The sequence below is a fragment of the Pleurodeles waltl genome, chromosome 11 (assembly GCF_031143425.1).
Source record: "Pleurodeles waltl isolate 20211129_DDA chromosome 11, aPleWal1.hap1.20221129, whole genome shotgun sequence".
In the NCBI taxonomy this organism is placed as follows: Eukaryota; Metazoa; Chordata; class Amphibia; order Caudata; family Salamandridae; genus Pleurodeles; species Pleurodeles waltl.
In genome coordinates, this window is record NC_090450.1 from 696,267,183 (window position 1) to 696,283,609 (window position 16,427).

Here is a 16,427-nt window from a genome sequence, read left to right on the forward strand (position 1 = left end):
TTTGCCAGTCACATGCCTTCTGGTTGTAGGGCACTAGAAGTTAAAAACAATAAAATAGTAAGTACCTCAATCACATCAGGAGCAGCAGACGGGCACTGATTAAGTTGAATCTATCAGTGCTTGGTCCTTTCTCCACAAACAGGAATGTAAATGATGATATGCCTGCAGTGAGCAATTACAAGGCTGTAAAGAAGAGTGTCATGCAAGCCAACAAACGGTAAGCCACAAGCCCTTTTTGTTTACAAGAGTGTCTCACAAACGAGATGGATGTGCTAGTACAGGAGAACATGTATTGGTAAAGCTAATAGGTCTCATCTTTTAAACCTTATTACTTTGACAATGCAGATTGCTGGTGCTCTTCAGATGGCAGATAGCGGCAGCTTGTCTCGATTTGCCTAAACAGACACAAGCAACTCTCTCAGCTACTGCAACAAGATGCAAAGCCTGAATCACACAGTCCACCACTAACAGGTTACTAGATGAATTCCACCCAACATCACCACTTGCAGTTTTTTATGTTCTTTCTTACTGACAGGCCAGGCCACCAGCGTGTCTGACCAGTTGTACTGGCATTAAAAGGTACACTCCAGGTAGGTGTATTTTACGAACTCCACCTTAAGCGGACTGCGAGCAGCATCCGTGCTTTCATCAATTCTCACTGGAGGGCATATACTAGCGTCTGAGCTGCTTAATCTTAACTAAAACTGTGTGAAAATGTGGGGGGTGGTTGTGGGACCCGGAATGCCCTCATCTGAAAGGACTTTTGTTCCTTTGATGGACATACATTTGGGGGTTTGAGGTGGCGGAGGTGGGTTGCAGGCGTGTACGCCAGAGAAGCCGTTATTCGAATGGCAGTTCATATTGAAGCTAAACCCTACAATGAGGAAGGCAGCTTTGTAGGTAAACCCCGCATTGAAGAAGGCAGGTAGTTTCTGAGCAATAAACACATACCACATGGACATGCAGCTCATTGGTGCCCGGACACCTATCTACCATTATTTTAACCTCTGTCAATGTGCATGCTTTTCTCACTATTAACCTCCTGACGGGGTTTATTACCGTCCATATAACCAGTTTAAGAGACACTATACAGATGTTAACATTTCAAAATCAAGCTGTACACTTTTTTTGGCGGTTGTGCACTCCCGATACAGAATTTTCTTTAAATGATCATCAAAATTTTAAATAGTCACTGCCATTCTCCACTATTGTTTAAAGAGTACATGATTTCCTGATGGGTAGCCGTGGCACGTGACAATGTCCATGGTGATAAGAAAACTACAGACTTCGGGAGGAGGGACAGGGCTGTTATAACAACCAGCAAACTTCTTGCTTAATGAAGATGCCAGCCTTAATTAGAGAGCCTTCTTGTGGTACATGCCAGAAATGTGGCAAGGAAAAGGCAGCCAACCGCTGGGGAAAAAGCAGAGAGCTGGAGCCCTTGGCCCAGCAGTGGGAGATGCTCTACAACAAGAAACCCTTTGTCCTGATGCATCCCAGGAGGCCTCCCTCCTCCTTGCCGCATTTTTTCTGGAATGGGGGCTAGGGTGCAGCCGTCCAGACTCAAAAGGACTAGAGACTAGAGAGTGTGGTTGGGTGTGGTGATCTGAGTTTCCCTATTTATTTTAACCTTTTTAAGAACCTCTCTGAAACCATAACGAGAGAACTGTCTGCAGCCTGGTATGTGCTGAGACTGGCATTAAGAAATGTATTTCCAGATGTTATTTTCTGAAAGTTGACAGAAGTGCAAAGCCTACCATTTACGGGTCTATGGGAGAGGTGGGATGTTTTGTGTGTCTGGCTATGCTCATGTGTGCATCTGTTTCTGTCTGATACTACTCGCTAGCAAAAGTCCTACATCCTGGATGTGTTACCTAGCATTGAGAAAGTGCTGAAGTCACTGTACAGTCCTTATTGTCAATACTAACCAAAAAATCAATACAAGTTCAGAGGTGTAAATATGCCAAAAGATGAACTAAGCACATTGTTGCGGCTTTGAAAGCAGCACCCCCATTCGAGCAAGGAACAACAAACCAAGCGCTTCATTCAACCAAGCCTTTAGGAGCTAAATGGCATACTTATTAAGTGGCAAATACTTGTAAATGGGTTCCATCTTGACACATGCCCTCGGGATATCAGCATCGGACATTTGATCTCAGTGTTTGAATGCTCAGCAAATGTGACACAATAAGAACAAGATTTACAGGCCTGTTTACAGAAATGTAGCGGAGCTCGGGAGTGAGGGACAACAGGAACGATTGTGTGAATTGCTTTTCATCAAAGAAGAAAGCAGTTCCTAAAAAGGATGTTAAAATGGTGACTAGTGGATTTATATAGTGCTTGGTCCCTGCAGTCGGGGAGGGCTAAATACAGCAAGAGGCATGACAAATGCATGACATGGACAAATGGGGAGAAAGAATAGGAGAGCAGCATTGGAGTCAGCAAATGAAAAGCAATGGACGGGCTGTATGTATATACAACAAGCCTCAAAGAGACAGAGCAAGAGCTGTCTAGCCAAGACCTAAAAAGGAAGAAATGTCTGTTAGGCGATCAGTAGCATAAAGGACTTGAACTACATCGGTAGCATGATGGCTCTACAATCGTGAAATCTAACAAGTAAAGAATCTCGGTGAAATCATGGCATCCTTGGGCAGGGACTGTAAAGTGGCGCGGAGTTCATCCCAATGTTGCTAGAGAGGATGTTTCTGAAAACCTTGGACCTCTTAACTGTGTAGTGACTTACTTTCCGTTACAACCCTTATAGTGAGCAACTACCATTAAACAGCCACAAGATTGGGTTTTGCTCTTTTTTATTGACGGGTGGGTGTACGTTTTGCAAGCAGTAGGGCAAGGTCAAAAAACGTATATATTGTCTTGCTTTTCTTGGTATGTGGAGTCTTCTCAAGTGTGCAGCATAGGGAGACCTGTTATTTGTGTCAACTGAGTTGTAACCTGTGACCAGAATTCAGAGAACAAAGAGCATGACCACCTCCTATGAAGCAGGTCGGTGCTTGCCTGATCACATCAAGGACAGCATGCATCAGCACCTGGGAAGTATGTGTTAATCTTATCAGGTGAAAGATAAACCCTGTGCAAAATACAGAATTGAATCAGTTTAAACCTTGCATTTCTCAAGATTGCGTGCTTAATTCTTTATCATGGGGCTTCCTTCCCAGTTCTGCTTTCCAGCTAGCACAAAGTACCACTAGTCAACCAACTAGAGAGGCGCTGGCCACTGCCCGTTGTGTGGAGCTATTGAATGATTGTATGTGTTCAGCGATCCATGCAGCATGAAGGATGTGTGTAAATGTCCTATAGATAAAAAATTGGCCTTTAGGTAAACTGGTCTGTGCTGTAAGTCCCTCACTGTCTACAGGTCAGCAGCATGCCATTTTCTTAGGACAGAAGTGGTGAGGAAATTCCACCAATGGAAGGGTTGGTGGATAATGGTACAGGTGTTGCTGTGATATACAAGCCTCTGCGTAGGCAATGATGAGCTGCCAGTAAAAGACAAGAGCTGGTAGCGGGGCCATTGAAGAGTGGGCAGAACAAGTGCAACAGTTTGTCCATACACCATTGTGGTAAAGAAGTAGCTGTGTCCTCTAAGTGGTGTTCTCCCAACCAATGACAAACCCACTGCAATTGTGCTGCAAGATAATAGTGCTCAAAGTCTAGGGGCTCCAAGCTCCCCCTATCAGTGGGGAGACATAGCTTGGCCAGTGCAACTGTCCTGTGACTGTTGCACCAGATGAGATTACACAGAAAGGCATCCAGTGTGCAGAATATTTCCCCAGGAGAAACAATGGGATATTGGTGAAGAAATATAATAACCAGTGAAGCTTCACCATCCTTGACACGGTGAAACTGCCTCTCCCCATCAACGGCAGGGTTCTCCAGAATGCCACTTTACTCTTCAAGGCTGATACCTTCCAGGTAATGTTCCTTTCCGGTAGAGTACCCTTGTCATGGTAAACTCTCACCCCTTCTCTGAAATTTGAAATCCTATACTACCCTTAACCCTACCTTTCCCTGAACCCTAAAAAACTCTAGATAATGATTAATGTTACAATTCCATGAACCCTAAAAACCTCTTACTACCCCTTAGAGCTAGCCTTTCCTGAACTTTAGAAACTCCTAAACACTATCCTTATCTGAACCCTACAAACCCCTTACTGTCCTGTAATGATACCCAGCCCTGAACCCTATAAGCTACATTCCATTCCTTAATTCTATCCTTTTTAGAACCCTAGAAATTCCCTATTACCCCTTAACATTCACTCAGGGACCCTGCCTGCTGAACGCAAGAGGAGCCTACGGGTGGAGTACTGGGAATAATTGGGACTCAAATTACAGATTCCTAATTTCTAATGCAGCTCTCAGGATACGACTTGTGAGCCCTGTTATTTCTATTTCAGCCTCCTGCAATTACATTGCCCTGTTAATGGGAACTCAAGAGAAAATATACTAGGTGATATCAGGGTCATCATTATAATTCCCTTAGTGGCCTTGAGCAACACAAAGACGCTTACCTCAATAAAAAGGTAGAACAAATTTAGTGCATCAGTAGAAGCACGTTTAACTACATACTGCGTTTTGTAAAACTTATTGAGTTTTCAAGAAATAGCAAAAGACAATAATGTTTATTGCCCATTTAAACCAGAGGATTTGGTATCACATAATATATTGCCTTCATGAAGGGGGTTGAAAACATCTGCGTCAAAGAGCAATAATGTGGGGTAAAAAGGCCATGCAAGCAAAAGTTAATAGATAAGGTGGTAGGGAATTCCAGGGTTAAAAATAGTATTATCATAGGGTATGCCTATAGATCAGTACTCGGGTGGAGAGTGGTGGGGATGTTGTGATGTGAGGGAGGTGGTGGTGGGGGAGTGGGAGAACAGTCCCATATGTCTGTTTCTAAGGTGAGTAAATAGACTCTCAATGGATGCCAGATATCCCGGGGTTGGATGTGAGATGCTGTAGCTGTGTGTAGTCATAGCTGATTTTGTCAAAATGGATCATGCTTATCAACCAGGCCTGTATTGTTGGGCGGTGGCTGTTGCCCCAGTTTAGGTCAAGTTCCCGCTTTGCAAACAGTAATGCGATGGAGCTGAACCTGCATACGGATTGGGTGATGTCGTAGGTATATCCCACTAATGCAACAAAGGGGGTGGGTGCAAGTGGGACTCTAATCATGGTAGAAAGGAGGGAGAAGATGGGGTGGGGGGTCCAGTATTGTCCTATGTATGAGCAGGCCCAAGTTAAATGTATACAGTTGGCTTCTGGGCTATGACATTTGCAACACTGGGACAAACGTGTAGGATCGAGACGAGCCAGAATCCTGGGTGTACGCCCAATGTAAAAATGTGAAATGAAGCAGTTTATGTTTATGATTAATAGATACATTTTGTTTAGGAGCAACAATATGTCCAGATAATGTTGCATAGCGGGTGTCTGAGATCAGCTCCTCAAACTCCTCTACTGCTCTTAGTTGAGTCAGGTTTTAAGGTCAGACTAGTTCGATACAGTCGAGAGACCGGGTGTCCTCTGTCAGTGTCAGATATGATGATCATCAGTGGTGGGAAGTCCTCATGGACCAATGGGTAGGACAGGAAATGGGCACGTAGAGTGTTAACTCTCCGTAAAACAAAGTGATCCACATACGAGGCGTTATGAAAGTATCATCATCATGTGATAGGACATGCCCGTTCGGGAATAGATCTCCAATAGTATGTAAGACATGGTGGCGTAAAGTGTGTTGCACTAATTTCTCACAAGTGAGGGGGAGCCAGGGATTGTTAGGCAATGGTGATGCAGGAGAGTAGAGTATAGCTCCTCCTAGTAAGCGCCTGAGTTTCAGCCACGCACATTCCTTCTTTGGTTTAGGTACAGTGCAGCTGTGCTGCTTTTCCATTTGTGAGAAATGAGGACCACTCCACTAATGGAGTCTTTTACAGTATGTTAGATGTTTTACTGTTATACCACAAATCGATATTACTGTTACCACACCTAGTTATCACAACATTACCACAAATATAGAGACAAATGCGCAAGCAGTGTTTCCATCTCTTTTTCCACAATTATTGGTGTAAAAATAGCACTCGTTTTTTGTTTGTGCTCTACTGCTAATAGGCTCAAATGCAGTACTTTTCGTTTAATGAAATAATAGCATTACATGTACAGAAAACTACTTTATACTTATTTCACCAGATATACTTCAGCTTCCCACGTATTATAAATCACCCCCCCCCCCACAAAGTACTATGCCCATGAATGGCAAATAGACCAAATATTAGTGCATGACTATTCTATTTTTTTCCTAATAGCCGCCTATCTAGGAAATGTGAACTTCCATTTTTAGGTCTGACGTTATAGCGCAATTGCCTGGGTGACACATTTTTAGACATTTTCTAAAATATGCATAGAGTGGGCTTTGGCTTAGCTCCACCCGGAGGAGTTTTACTCTCTTACCTAATGCTATCAGCTGGTAATGTATCATTCCGCCTTCCAGGAATTGCTTCTATTAGAAAGCACAAGGGATTATTATTCTATGTGTTAAAAATAAACTCACCTCTCATATTTGACAGACTTGTTCAGTTCTTTTTCGCCTATATTTTCCTACACAGAAGCCAATATTGTTTGCTACTTTTTCCCAGTACTCAGTAGAACAGGATTTAATGTGATAAACAACTTGTGTGCACACAGTGCATACAAACAGCATTTGTGAATACCTAAGTTCACATTTGTTGGTACATTAAAGCCAGACTTTGCCAGTGCTTGTTTTTTTAAATTTACCAATCCATCTTGGATCGGTACATTTTAAAATAAGGCACCAGCACCATTTTATAGGTGCACATTCCTACTACAACAAACAATGGGCCTACAAAATGAGACGGCTTCATCGCTGCACCTCTTTGTCATGCTGTACAGCATCCTGCCAATCTAATACAGCATGGCTAAAAGGCACTGGCAAGCCATCAGGCCCCAAGGTCGAGCCCTATTGGATTTGCCAATGGTTGTTTACAGATAAGGCTAAATTGGAATGTTTTCTGGGATCATGAAAGTGGAGTTTTTTGGTTACTTCAAGGAGAACTCAGTGAACTCCGCCCATTCCTAGTATCCTTTCTTCCTTTACATCTCTCCTATGGGCGAGAGAGAGCAGCAAGGAGTGTGGGTGAGCGGGAAGAGAAGTAAGGAAGACAGCTGGAAAACACATGCACTCTCATGGGGTGCTTAACCAAAAAGAAAAAGGTAGTGCCTGAGAAGTAAGCAGTAGAAAGACACAAGGATTGAGGCTATGCTCAATAGAAGGGATAAAAACAAGAGGAGGAAGAAAAGCCCTCGCAAGCTAACAAATAAAAAGCAATTGTATGAGACTGACAAGAAAGACAACCAATCATAAGCAATAGACAGGTTCTAATCCCACTGTAAGCTGATAACGGGTCTTTTCACAACCAAACAGGTTGCACTGTCTGGTAGGTGGAACCTAAAAAGTAATCTTCACCACTAAAACGAAGAAAGGCAACATATTTGACAAACGGGGTTAATATGTGGCAAGATGTGTTAAAAGGACTGTAAACATCAATGAACATTCTGTGCAAAAGGTTAAAATAAGTATTTGAATGACAGGCTTTGAGATGCAGACATTCTCTACCAATGTTAATGCATGCATTGACAGACTGACTACAAGGTGGTAATATGGGTCTATAGAGAGTCACCCATGGGACTCTGAAGACATCAAATGTCAAGTGTAGGGTTTCAGTGGAACCCAGACAGGACTCCTGGCAAAGTGAGTGCTGCTGGTTCCAGTCTTGGGCAATGCAAAGGTTGCAGTCTGAGATTGAAACTTCAGCAATTCTGCTTTTCAAGATTGCTCTGCCGATATTGATGGGATCACAGAAAACTCTACACAACGCTGGGTAGCTTCTTAAATGTAGAAGCACATGAAAATAATTCCTCACACATAGAGCCCCTGGCTCCAAGACTGATTCAATGGCATACCCAAGCTCAGGAACTACAAAGGAATGACCTCTGCTCTAGTGACACCTATTACTTGACCACATACTAGCTGCTCCTAGTATTTCAGCATTGGTAGGCATTTCCATTTTTGGGCAGCAAGTAGTCAAGGCCAATTCCAGTAGATCTAGATGTCACAAAGAACATAGCAGCTTCCTGCAATTCAATATGGTGGCTGAACTTAAAATGTACCCCAGTGATGAAACCGTTCTTCCAGTGGATGGCTGTGGCCAGGGCAAGGTACACAGGAGCTTGGGTATTGTTCCTAGAGGGTGCTTACACAGTTATGGCATGTCCACAGACAAGTGCTTTCATGATCTGTGACCACACTTGACAAGCCCAAGAGTGAGATATGCCAAACTGTCTGGTAGTGCAACATTAAAAAGCAGGGAAGGGTGATGGTGCTTGAAGTCTTGACATCACTTCGAGAAAGGGTTTACACCTTACTGGATGCACTAAGCAAAATGTCAGTTCAGTCAAGGAAATTACATTTCCCATTAAGGCTCAGGACCCGTATGAGGTTTGCAAGTGGTAGCCGCCATTTTGAAGTTAGTGTATAACTTAATTGTGGTTCAAAGCTGCCTTGCTTGGCAATTGAGATACACTGTTACGGCATACAGAACCTTGTTGCAAGAGCTAAGGAAAACTGTTGTGTGTTCATCTTTGGAAAAAATTGATTCAGAACTAGATACAGAGAAGTATTCTTAGGAATTCATTTGTATTTGTGGACATAAAATTTGTTATACTAAGTACTGCTCAGGAATTATTCTTTAATGATCATGAACCTGTATTTTTGCATACCTTTTTATGCAACATAAGGAGTGGAAAGAATCCCCATCCATTTGAAACCTTTGCTATGTTTTTACATTATTCTAGTACTACCTGCCTGCCTTGCATTGAGTTAATTTACAAACCCACATGATAGCAATTATTTTCAGGTGGAAACTCCAGGACAGGAAACTGTGTGCATAATGACATGGAGAAAGATGACCACCCTACTTCTTGGTCCTGTTTAACCCATATAAAACCAAGACGAGAAGTCCCAGAATATAAAGAAAATGCATGGAGTTGGTGAGCTACACACGTGTTACTGAGAAATATGAGAGCTCTGAAGCAGCACTATCCTTGTAGATTGAACCAGCTGTCTTTGCCCTACAGACTGGCTGAAGTAATGTAGGTAGATGAGAAACACACATTTCCGGATGTATAATCTCTCCCATCCATTCCCCTTTAGGTCTGCTTCTTCCTTTTAAACCTTCCAACTTCTTTATTCTCACACACCCTGTCAGATTCCATTGGAAATAGGGACAACATGCAACCCCATCAGAGAACATCTCAGAGATGCAGGTGTTGTCTGGGAGTAGCCCTCAAGACATACAACCATTTCCTTTTCTAAATGCTGAAAGTTAAACATTCTTCCTTTGAATGCAATAGACGGCCATCCTAAGTTTAGCAAGGTGGTAGAGACGGTGCTTAATTTGTAAAATAATAAGGATTTGTGACCAAAGTGTTCCTCAGCAGCATGCAGCCAGCACTTACCAGATATCAGGCTCACGAAATACAAAGGCATGATTTGTTCAGCAGCGACTTCTCTTATGAGACTGCGTAGCCTTGCCCCACTCAATTTTAGTAAAAGGAAAAATAAAATTATAATAATGCCATCTTATTATCATTTTATTTCTCCTGGGAGTAAGGGGGCAGGGCTGGGCTGGACATGGCCGGAGGAGGGCTGGAAGAGGTATGTGCACCATCAACTGCACGTCTGTTTGGCAGACTGTGTTGTGCCGGCCAAACAGACATGCCCACTTTGCATGTTCTCTACCCGGCTGTATTGCCCAGCTGAGTGGGGAACATGCACAGGCTCCCACTCCCAATCTGAGCACCGAAGCAGGCCGCTCAAACCAATCATGACGCTGCTCTCATGCTGGTGACAGTAGCGTCGTGATTGGCTAGGAGCCTGTGTTCTGCCAGGAAGAGGATGAGGATAGAGGGGAGACGAACCACTTCTCCCAAAGGAGAAGGTTAGTGGGTTTTAAAAAATGTTTTTATTTTATTTTTACTCCACCCACCCCGTCCTGTCCGTCCCGCACCACCACCGCCATTCAGGTGCAGCCGCCACTGTTCTACCTCGTGCTTCTTTGATCCACAACCAGACACTCTCTGCCTCTGTTTCACACGGAGGCAGATTGTTTTTTTTCCCTGCTTTCTCCCTTCACCCCAGTTTTTCTGTCTTCCTCTTCGTCCTTTTTTCCCCATTTCCTGCATGTAAATGTTTTGTTCTGGGTTGAAGTCTGATAATGAAACATAAGTTCTGTTCCCCAGAAATGAGTGCCTGTGGGCTCCATTTGCAACCACGTGCTCCCATTAAGCTCTGAGAAGAGAGATGTCTCTTTCCGTCGTCCTAAAGTCATCTGTCTTCGTTGACTCAAAGTTGCAGCTTCACGAACCGATGAGTTCGGGTGTCTGTGCACTTTCTCTCTTACTTTAGTGGAGGGAGCAGGTGGCTCAGATTAGTGCTTGGTGACTTCTGCACAGTTGCGGGACAGACACTTGTGCTGACTCGAAATGTTTAGTGCGGCTCCTGTTGTTTACACCCTGCGGTAGTCTCCTAGAAGCTCACCACATCAAAAAATCCCCGTTCCCTTCGAGTTGGGAATGTATTTTTGGGAAAACAAACATGTTTGCTAGACTTGCACTATTTCTGAGCTGAACGAGGAGGAGCTGTGATTCGATCACTCATTCCAGTAAAGCAGTCGTTAAAGATGCCTTTCTGGGAAAAGGCAGGGATATAAAGATGGCTTATGTATGATTTGATCAGGGGTCGATGTAGACAGAATTTTACGAGTAAGACGTGTATTCACTTTTTCCCTCGGTTGATTTTTGGGGGATTTCTGGTCTTCAACAACACTGCAAAGACAACTGTCCTTATAGACACTGTCTTAGTTCCTCTCTAGCAATCCAGACCTGTTTACTGACAGGAGCAAAATAAAGTCCCTTTACCTTCCTCAAATGACCCTTGTTAAAGTGGAAATCTGAACACGTGTGACAGCAGGTAGTCAGTTATTTTCTCTATCTAGGTCCAGCTAGAGCAGAACATGTGTGATTGTTTCCATGGTTATTCGTCATCGTCCCTTAGATCGGTATGCAGTTGCTTGCAAAGGTAAGCCAACAGTATCTTACTTTCCTTGCCTCTCCAGTGATAGATGTAGTTGAGGGTGTCCCCCCCACCGAGTATCAAAACAATAATATTGATTGGACATAATATCAAAGAGAGGATATTGAAAATAAAATATTGACAGGTAAGCATTTCTATGTATACCTCTACATATCTGTACATATGTGGTACATATATCTTCAAGATACATAGATGTGGGATTAGGAATAGTAAATCTATATTTTCCGATATGCACTTACTTTTCAATATTTTTTCCCTTAATATTCTGTCCTCAATATTCTTGTACCACAATATTGTTGGTGTCAATATTCGGTAGTAAAATTGTGGTTGAGCAGAAAAGGTTTACCCTAGAAATATTATGAGTTTGGATTCAAATAAAACTAGCACAACAGTTATCACACTTAATAAAGATGATAGTCCAGTCAGCAGTATGTTTATGATTACAAATACTTCAATTCATTTTCATAAACATAAAGTGGTTAAACTAGATGAAATTCCAAAGTGCTGGTACGTACAGTTACTAAGATGGGATGCTAAAGAAAAACAAGTGTTATTGTATAAGGTCAAAACCCACCTCAGTGCATATCTAGGTGCCCCATCTCATAAAACATTGGGGTTACTCCACTGTTTTGCTGGGAGACAGGCAAGCAATAAATTCAGTCTCAGAATGTGTCAAAGTTGTCTAGCAGAGCATTCTGGTGAAGTGCAGAATAGCTCAGATGGTTACCTCCTGCTCTAAGGACCATACTGAAATGTGCAACAGGACCCACCAAATGGGACTAGCAAATTAGTGGGGATTTGAGGATCTTTATGCAAGGGTGTAAGATAAACCTGTCAGACCTACATTGCCAGAAAGTCCCCTTTGGCTCTCAAATAACTGTTGGGACCGTCAGAAGAAACAAATGGTTCCAATATCTCCACATTTAATGGTCACTGGTGACTTTTTCATTGAGTACTGGCACCTTTATGGGTGCTCATCTCAAAACAGCCAGTAGCCTCCAAAATAATTAATTTCACTGGAAATCTAAAAATCCTGTTAGTCCAGGTGCTGATGTTTGGTGTTTCTAGGACAATTTCTAAACCCAAGATCGCACAAGCTAGTGTTTGCAGGCAAGAGATCCTTTCTTGAGAAAGGCTTAAAGGGGCATCTTTTGGACACACCATTGAGAGTCCAGTACACCTGGAGTTACCAAAACGGGCCAATAAGTGTCACATTTACAGCCCAGCGAGGTCACTATTGTAAGACTTACTCTGCTTCACTGAACAGCTGTGTCAGGCAGAGGCAGTGCTTAAATTTGAACTGGTGATTGCTGGTGGAGCACCCATTTTGGGGACTGGCACTTATTTTTCCTTATCCAACATTTCCAGAAAGAAAGAGAGGGAAATCTAAGAAAGGGGAAAGAAGGAGGAAGAAAAAGAAGTGAAGCCCGTCTCATCTCAAAAGGAGAAAGAAAGGGCCTGAAAGAGTGAGATAAAGGGGCAGGGAGTGTCAGGAAGTGGATTAGACATGCAAAAGGTGAATTAAAGACTGACAGCAAACATTTAATTGTGCCGGCCACGGCTTATGAGTTGAGCTGTGGGCACCAGCACTCATTCTTTTACAAATTAGGCACTGGCCAGGGGTCTCTGAACTCTCTCACAGCTCACTAGGGCAATCTCACTGACAGGCTTAACATTTATCATATTTAGCAATGACCGGGGTAGGAAGTGGTGCTGTGGCAAAGGATGGGGCTATCCATAAAGCTTGGTTTCCTTTGCAAGTGCAAGCCCTCCAGAAAGGATCAAAACTCCAGGGCATCTACTCTCCGCTTCGTTGATTGTTGTTAAGGGTATATTTGGAGCACTGAAGCCGCTCACTATAGCTTGTACTGGAAGTAAAGTTGTTAGAAGGTGAATGAATTTCTGAGACGAGGCGACTGATGTGATGAATGTTGAGAGAGATAGGAAGTTAGTGGAAGTCTAGAGAGGATGAATGGAGCAGGGCTGGAATGAGAGGTAACATCAATGGACAGTGATTTAGATAACTGATAAAAACAGAGCAAAACAGGATGCTACTGGGAAGTTAGTGGGGGTCTGCAGGAAGGGGTAAATGGAGCAAGATGAAAAAAAGGGAGCAGCTATAAGCAGGGTTGCTGGCTATGGAAGAGTAGTAGATGCATACAGCCCATTGAGGGGAAGGTAGATTGGGTCAGGTGAGGAGTAAGGGTTAGTGAAGAGGTAGGATAGATGGAGGAGGAAGGCATGGGGTCAGGTAAAGGGCGAGCAAGTAGGTGGGATGGGAAGAGGTTAGTGTAGAGTTTAAGAATACTGGAGTAGTGACTGGGAAAGTTGAGAGGAGAGGATAGATCAGACGCAGTGTGATTTGGGAGGAGGTGTAGAGCACTTTTTGGACAGGAACAGTTTCAATCTAGTGTTCAATGTACAAAAGTAATTTTTAACACTGAAAATACCGTACGCAACAGGTTTGGTGAACACATGGTTCACGTGTCAAAATATGTTAAAAGGATGCTAAACATCAATGAGATAGGTTAAGCATTTGAATGAAAATCGTCTAATTTCCTCTCCTCTCATCTTAATCCAAGAACACATTGACAGACAATATAGGTCTATGATGATTGGACACTGGGTCTCTGAAAAAATCAGATGTCAAGCGTTTCAAAGGGGCCCACACCGAGCTCCAGGGAACTGTTCTGTTTATATTTGGAAACAACAGAGGTGACCTAACCAGTTACAGAGAAATATTTTTAGGAATCCATTTGTGTGTGTGGAGATAATCTCTTTTACCAAGAACTGTTTCATGAACTATACATTTAAGATTATGAACTCATATTTTTTGCAGACCTTGTTACTGACCATAAGCACTGGAAAGGATCTGCAACCCTTCAAATACTTTGATATGTGTTTTCCTTTGATACATCTATTGCATTAAGGTACCAATTTAGGTAGGGAAAATTATTGCTTGTTGGTTGGTCAAAGCTACATTTCTAATGGGTCTTATTAAAGTTTATGACAACTTCACCACTGGTAGAATTTCAAATTAGAGAAGGTGTTCTTGTAAGAAAGAAGAAAGTCTGTAGGGGTACATGCACAATAATTCTAAATCCATTTCCCACCTAATATGTGTGTCTAAGCTCTAAGAAAAAGAGTTTTATCATATTTGGAGAGTCAGAAACACAAAGATATTCTGAAAGTATATCATGTGTGATAGAAGATATTAGACGCTAGAGCTGGGTTAATAAGACATTCAAGGTTTCTTCTTAATTCTGGAGAACCTTTGCACTTAATTTGTAAAATTGTTTGGGAGTGACACTAATGTTCCCACAGTATTTATAGATGGTGCTCAATTGTAAAAGTTGGATATTGCTCTGACCAGAGTGTAGTACCCTTGTATGCTAATGGTTATCACGGCTGATCCTGCGGGGTGGTGGGGGGGTTGTTATGACTGTTTTTGTTTGTAACAATGCTGATGTGCTACACAATGGCTAGGTTACTGGCATGTCCAATGCCCTTGAATAATGGGTTGCAGCATGTACTAGTTAATGGTATGTAACAGATTATGTGACAATTACTTACAGGACTACATGCCAGTCAATTTTACCTATAATGTTTACAATGTGTAAAATATTGATAACAGACCTATATGAGGAATGCCTCTTCTTAATATTTATAGGTCAGCGTTCATCCAGCTAAAGGCAGTGTCCATCTGAATGTTGACAAAGTGGCGATATCCAGTGTCATGGTTTTCTCTCTGATCCCATTATCCAGTTCCCAATGTCTACAGTCGTCCCCATTGGATCCAGTCTTTAAGGTTAGTGCTTTTTGATAAGAGCAAACAGATGTGCCCCAGTGGAGCTGCCATGCTTCCTCAGCTTCAGACAGAGCTTGTAGCAGAGTACGGCACAGCTGAGAAGCTGTGACAAAACCATTCATTTTCCCGTTGCATTGTGTAGAAAGCCAGCAGGGTCTCACATCTCGATTTCTTTTAAGCGCTTCTCTCAGGATATAAGGCTCATCAAACTTTTTTTTTAAAGTTTTATGTAGCACAAACTCGACCCGGAGGTATTGGATCACTTTACATGGGCACCAGTTGCATTACACAGGGACAAATTAATTTTTTAGGTGGGGGAGATTGAGCAATTTTCCCAGAATCACATAATGTTGAGCAGACGCTGAGCCTCAAACCTGGTGCCCCATTTCCAAAGTTGATAGTTCTGGTCTTTATGCCATATCCTCTTCCAGCTTCACAGTTGTTCAAAGATCTTTTCCTTGCTGAGTACAATTTATGGTGGAAAAAGTGGGCTGGCTCAATTTACGAAAAAGTCCGTCAGAATGAGTGCCGCAAATTTAAAAACAGCATCCAGTGGACTCCCCCATTATAGGCAAAGAAAACTGGTTTTCTAAAACCTGAAAGGGGAAAGGGATTCCATAACCTCTGTGTCACATATGGTAATTATAGGCACTAAAATAGATTCTTGCTCATGAGCAGTGCATTTTGGAGGAACGTAGGCCACACTGCCTGCTTTCTTCCATATATGTCTTGAATCCTAGTCCGGCAGAGATTAGGTGTCAGAGACTCCTAGAACCTAGCATTTTTGGGGAGCAGGGCTGCCATTGTTGAGCTGTGCTTGGGAAACTTGGTCTGGCCTGACAAATGGATACCTCTAATTCTTCCTGCAACAGTGACATTCCAAAAACACGGAGCTCCTTGACTCGAATGTTTGATGGCCAACTGTAATCTGATGCATTTCAGTAGAAGCAATGGCTGTGGTGGCAGTAGCAGGGGTGATAATGGTGATGGCACTAATGGTGGTGGTTGTAATGGTAATGTTAAATGCAGTGATTCTGGTGTTAGTGGTAATGGTAATACTGATCATAATAATGGTGTAATGGTAGTACTGATGAATGTAATAGTTATGATGATGATGATGGTGATTGTAATGGTAATGGTGGTGGTGTACTAATGATGGTGGGTAGTAATGATGCTAATGGTGGCAAAGAGACGTGGAGAATAGAGCTGTTTCCCTTGAAGAGTCGAGCAAGAGTGAAGAGCCGGAGAATAAACAAATGTGTCTGGTAGCAGAGAGCCCACTGGGCATGATCAGTAGAGCTGCTGGGCAGCTGCTTACACTTTCAGCATGCCTGGCTGCTCCCATCCAGATAAAGAGCCATTGACAGAGAAACACGCATTTGCAGTGCAATAGGTCTTGTATTTTCTTGAGTAAGAGTTATTGGCATTGGC

The 16,427-nt window shown here is 42.7% G+C and overlaps 1 long non-coding RNA gene across 1 annotated transcript in view; it reads left to right on the forward strand.

Annotated features, from left to right (window-relative positions):
* Nucleotides 1-14,990, forward strand: part of LOC138266664 (uncharacterized) — a 197,746-nt gene extending 182,756 nt beyond the window's left edge. Inside the window, exon 4 of the long non-coding RNA XR_011199607.1 lies at nucleotides 14,859-14,990. This is a non-coding gene — a long non-coding RNA (uncharacterized lncRNA). The remainder of the gene's footprint in view (nucleotides 1-14,858) is intronic.
* Nucleotides 14,991-16,427: the final 1,437 nt, after the last annotated feature.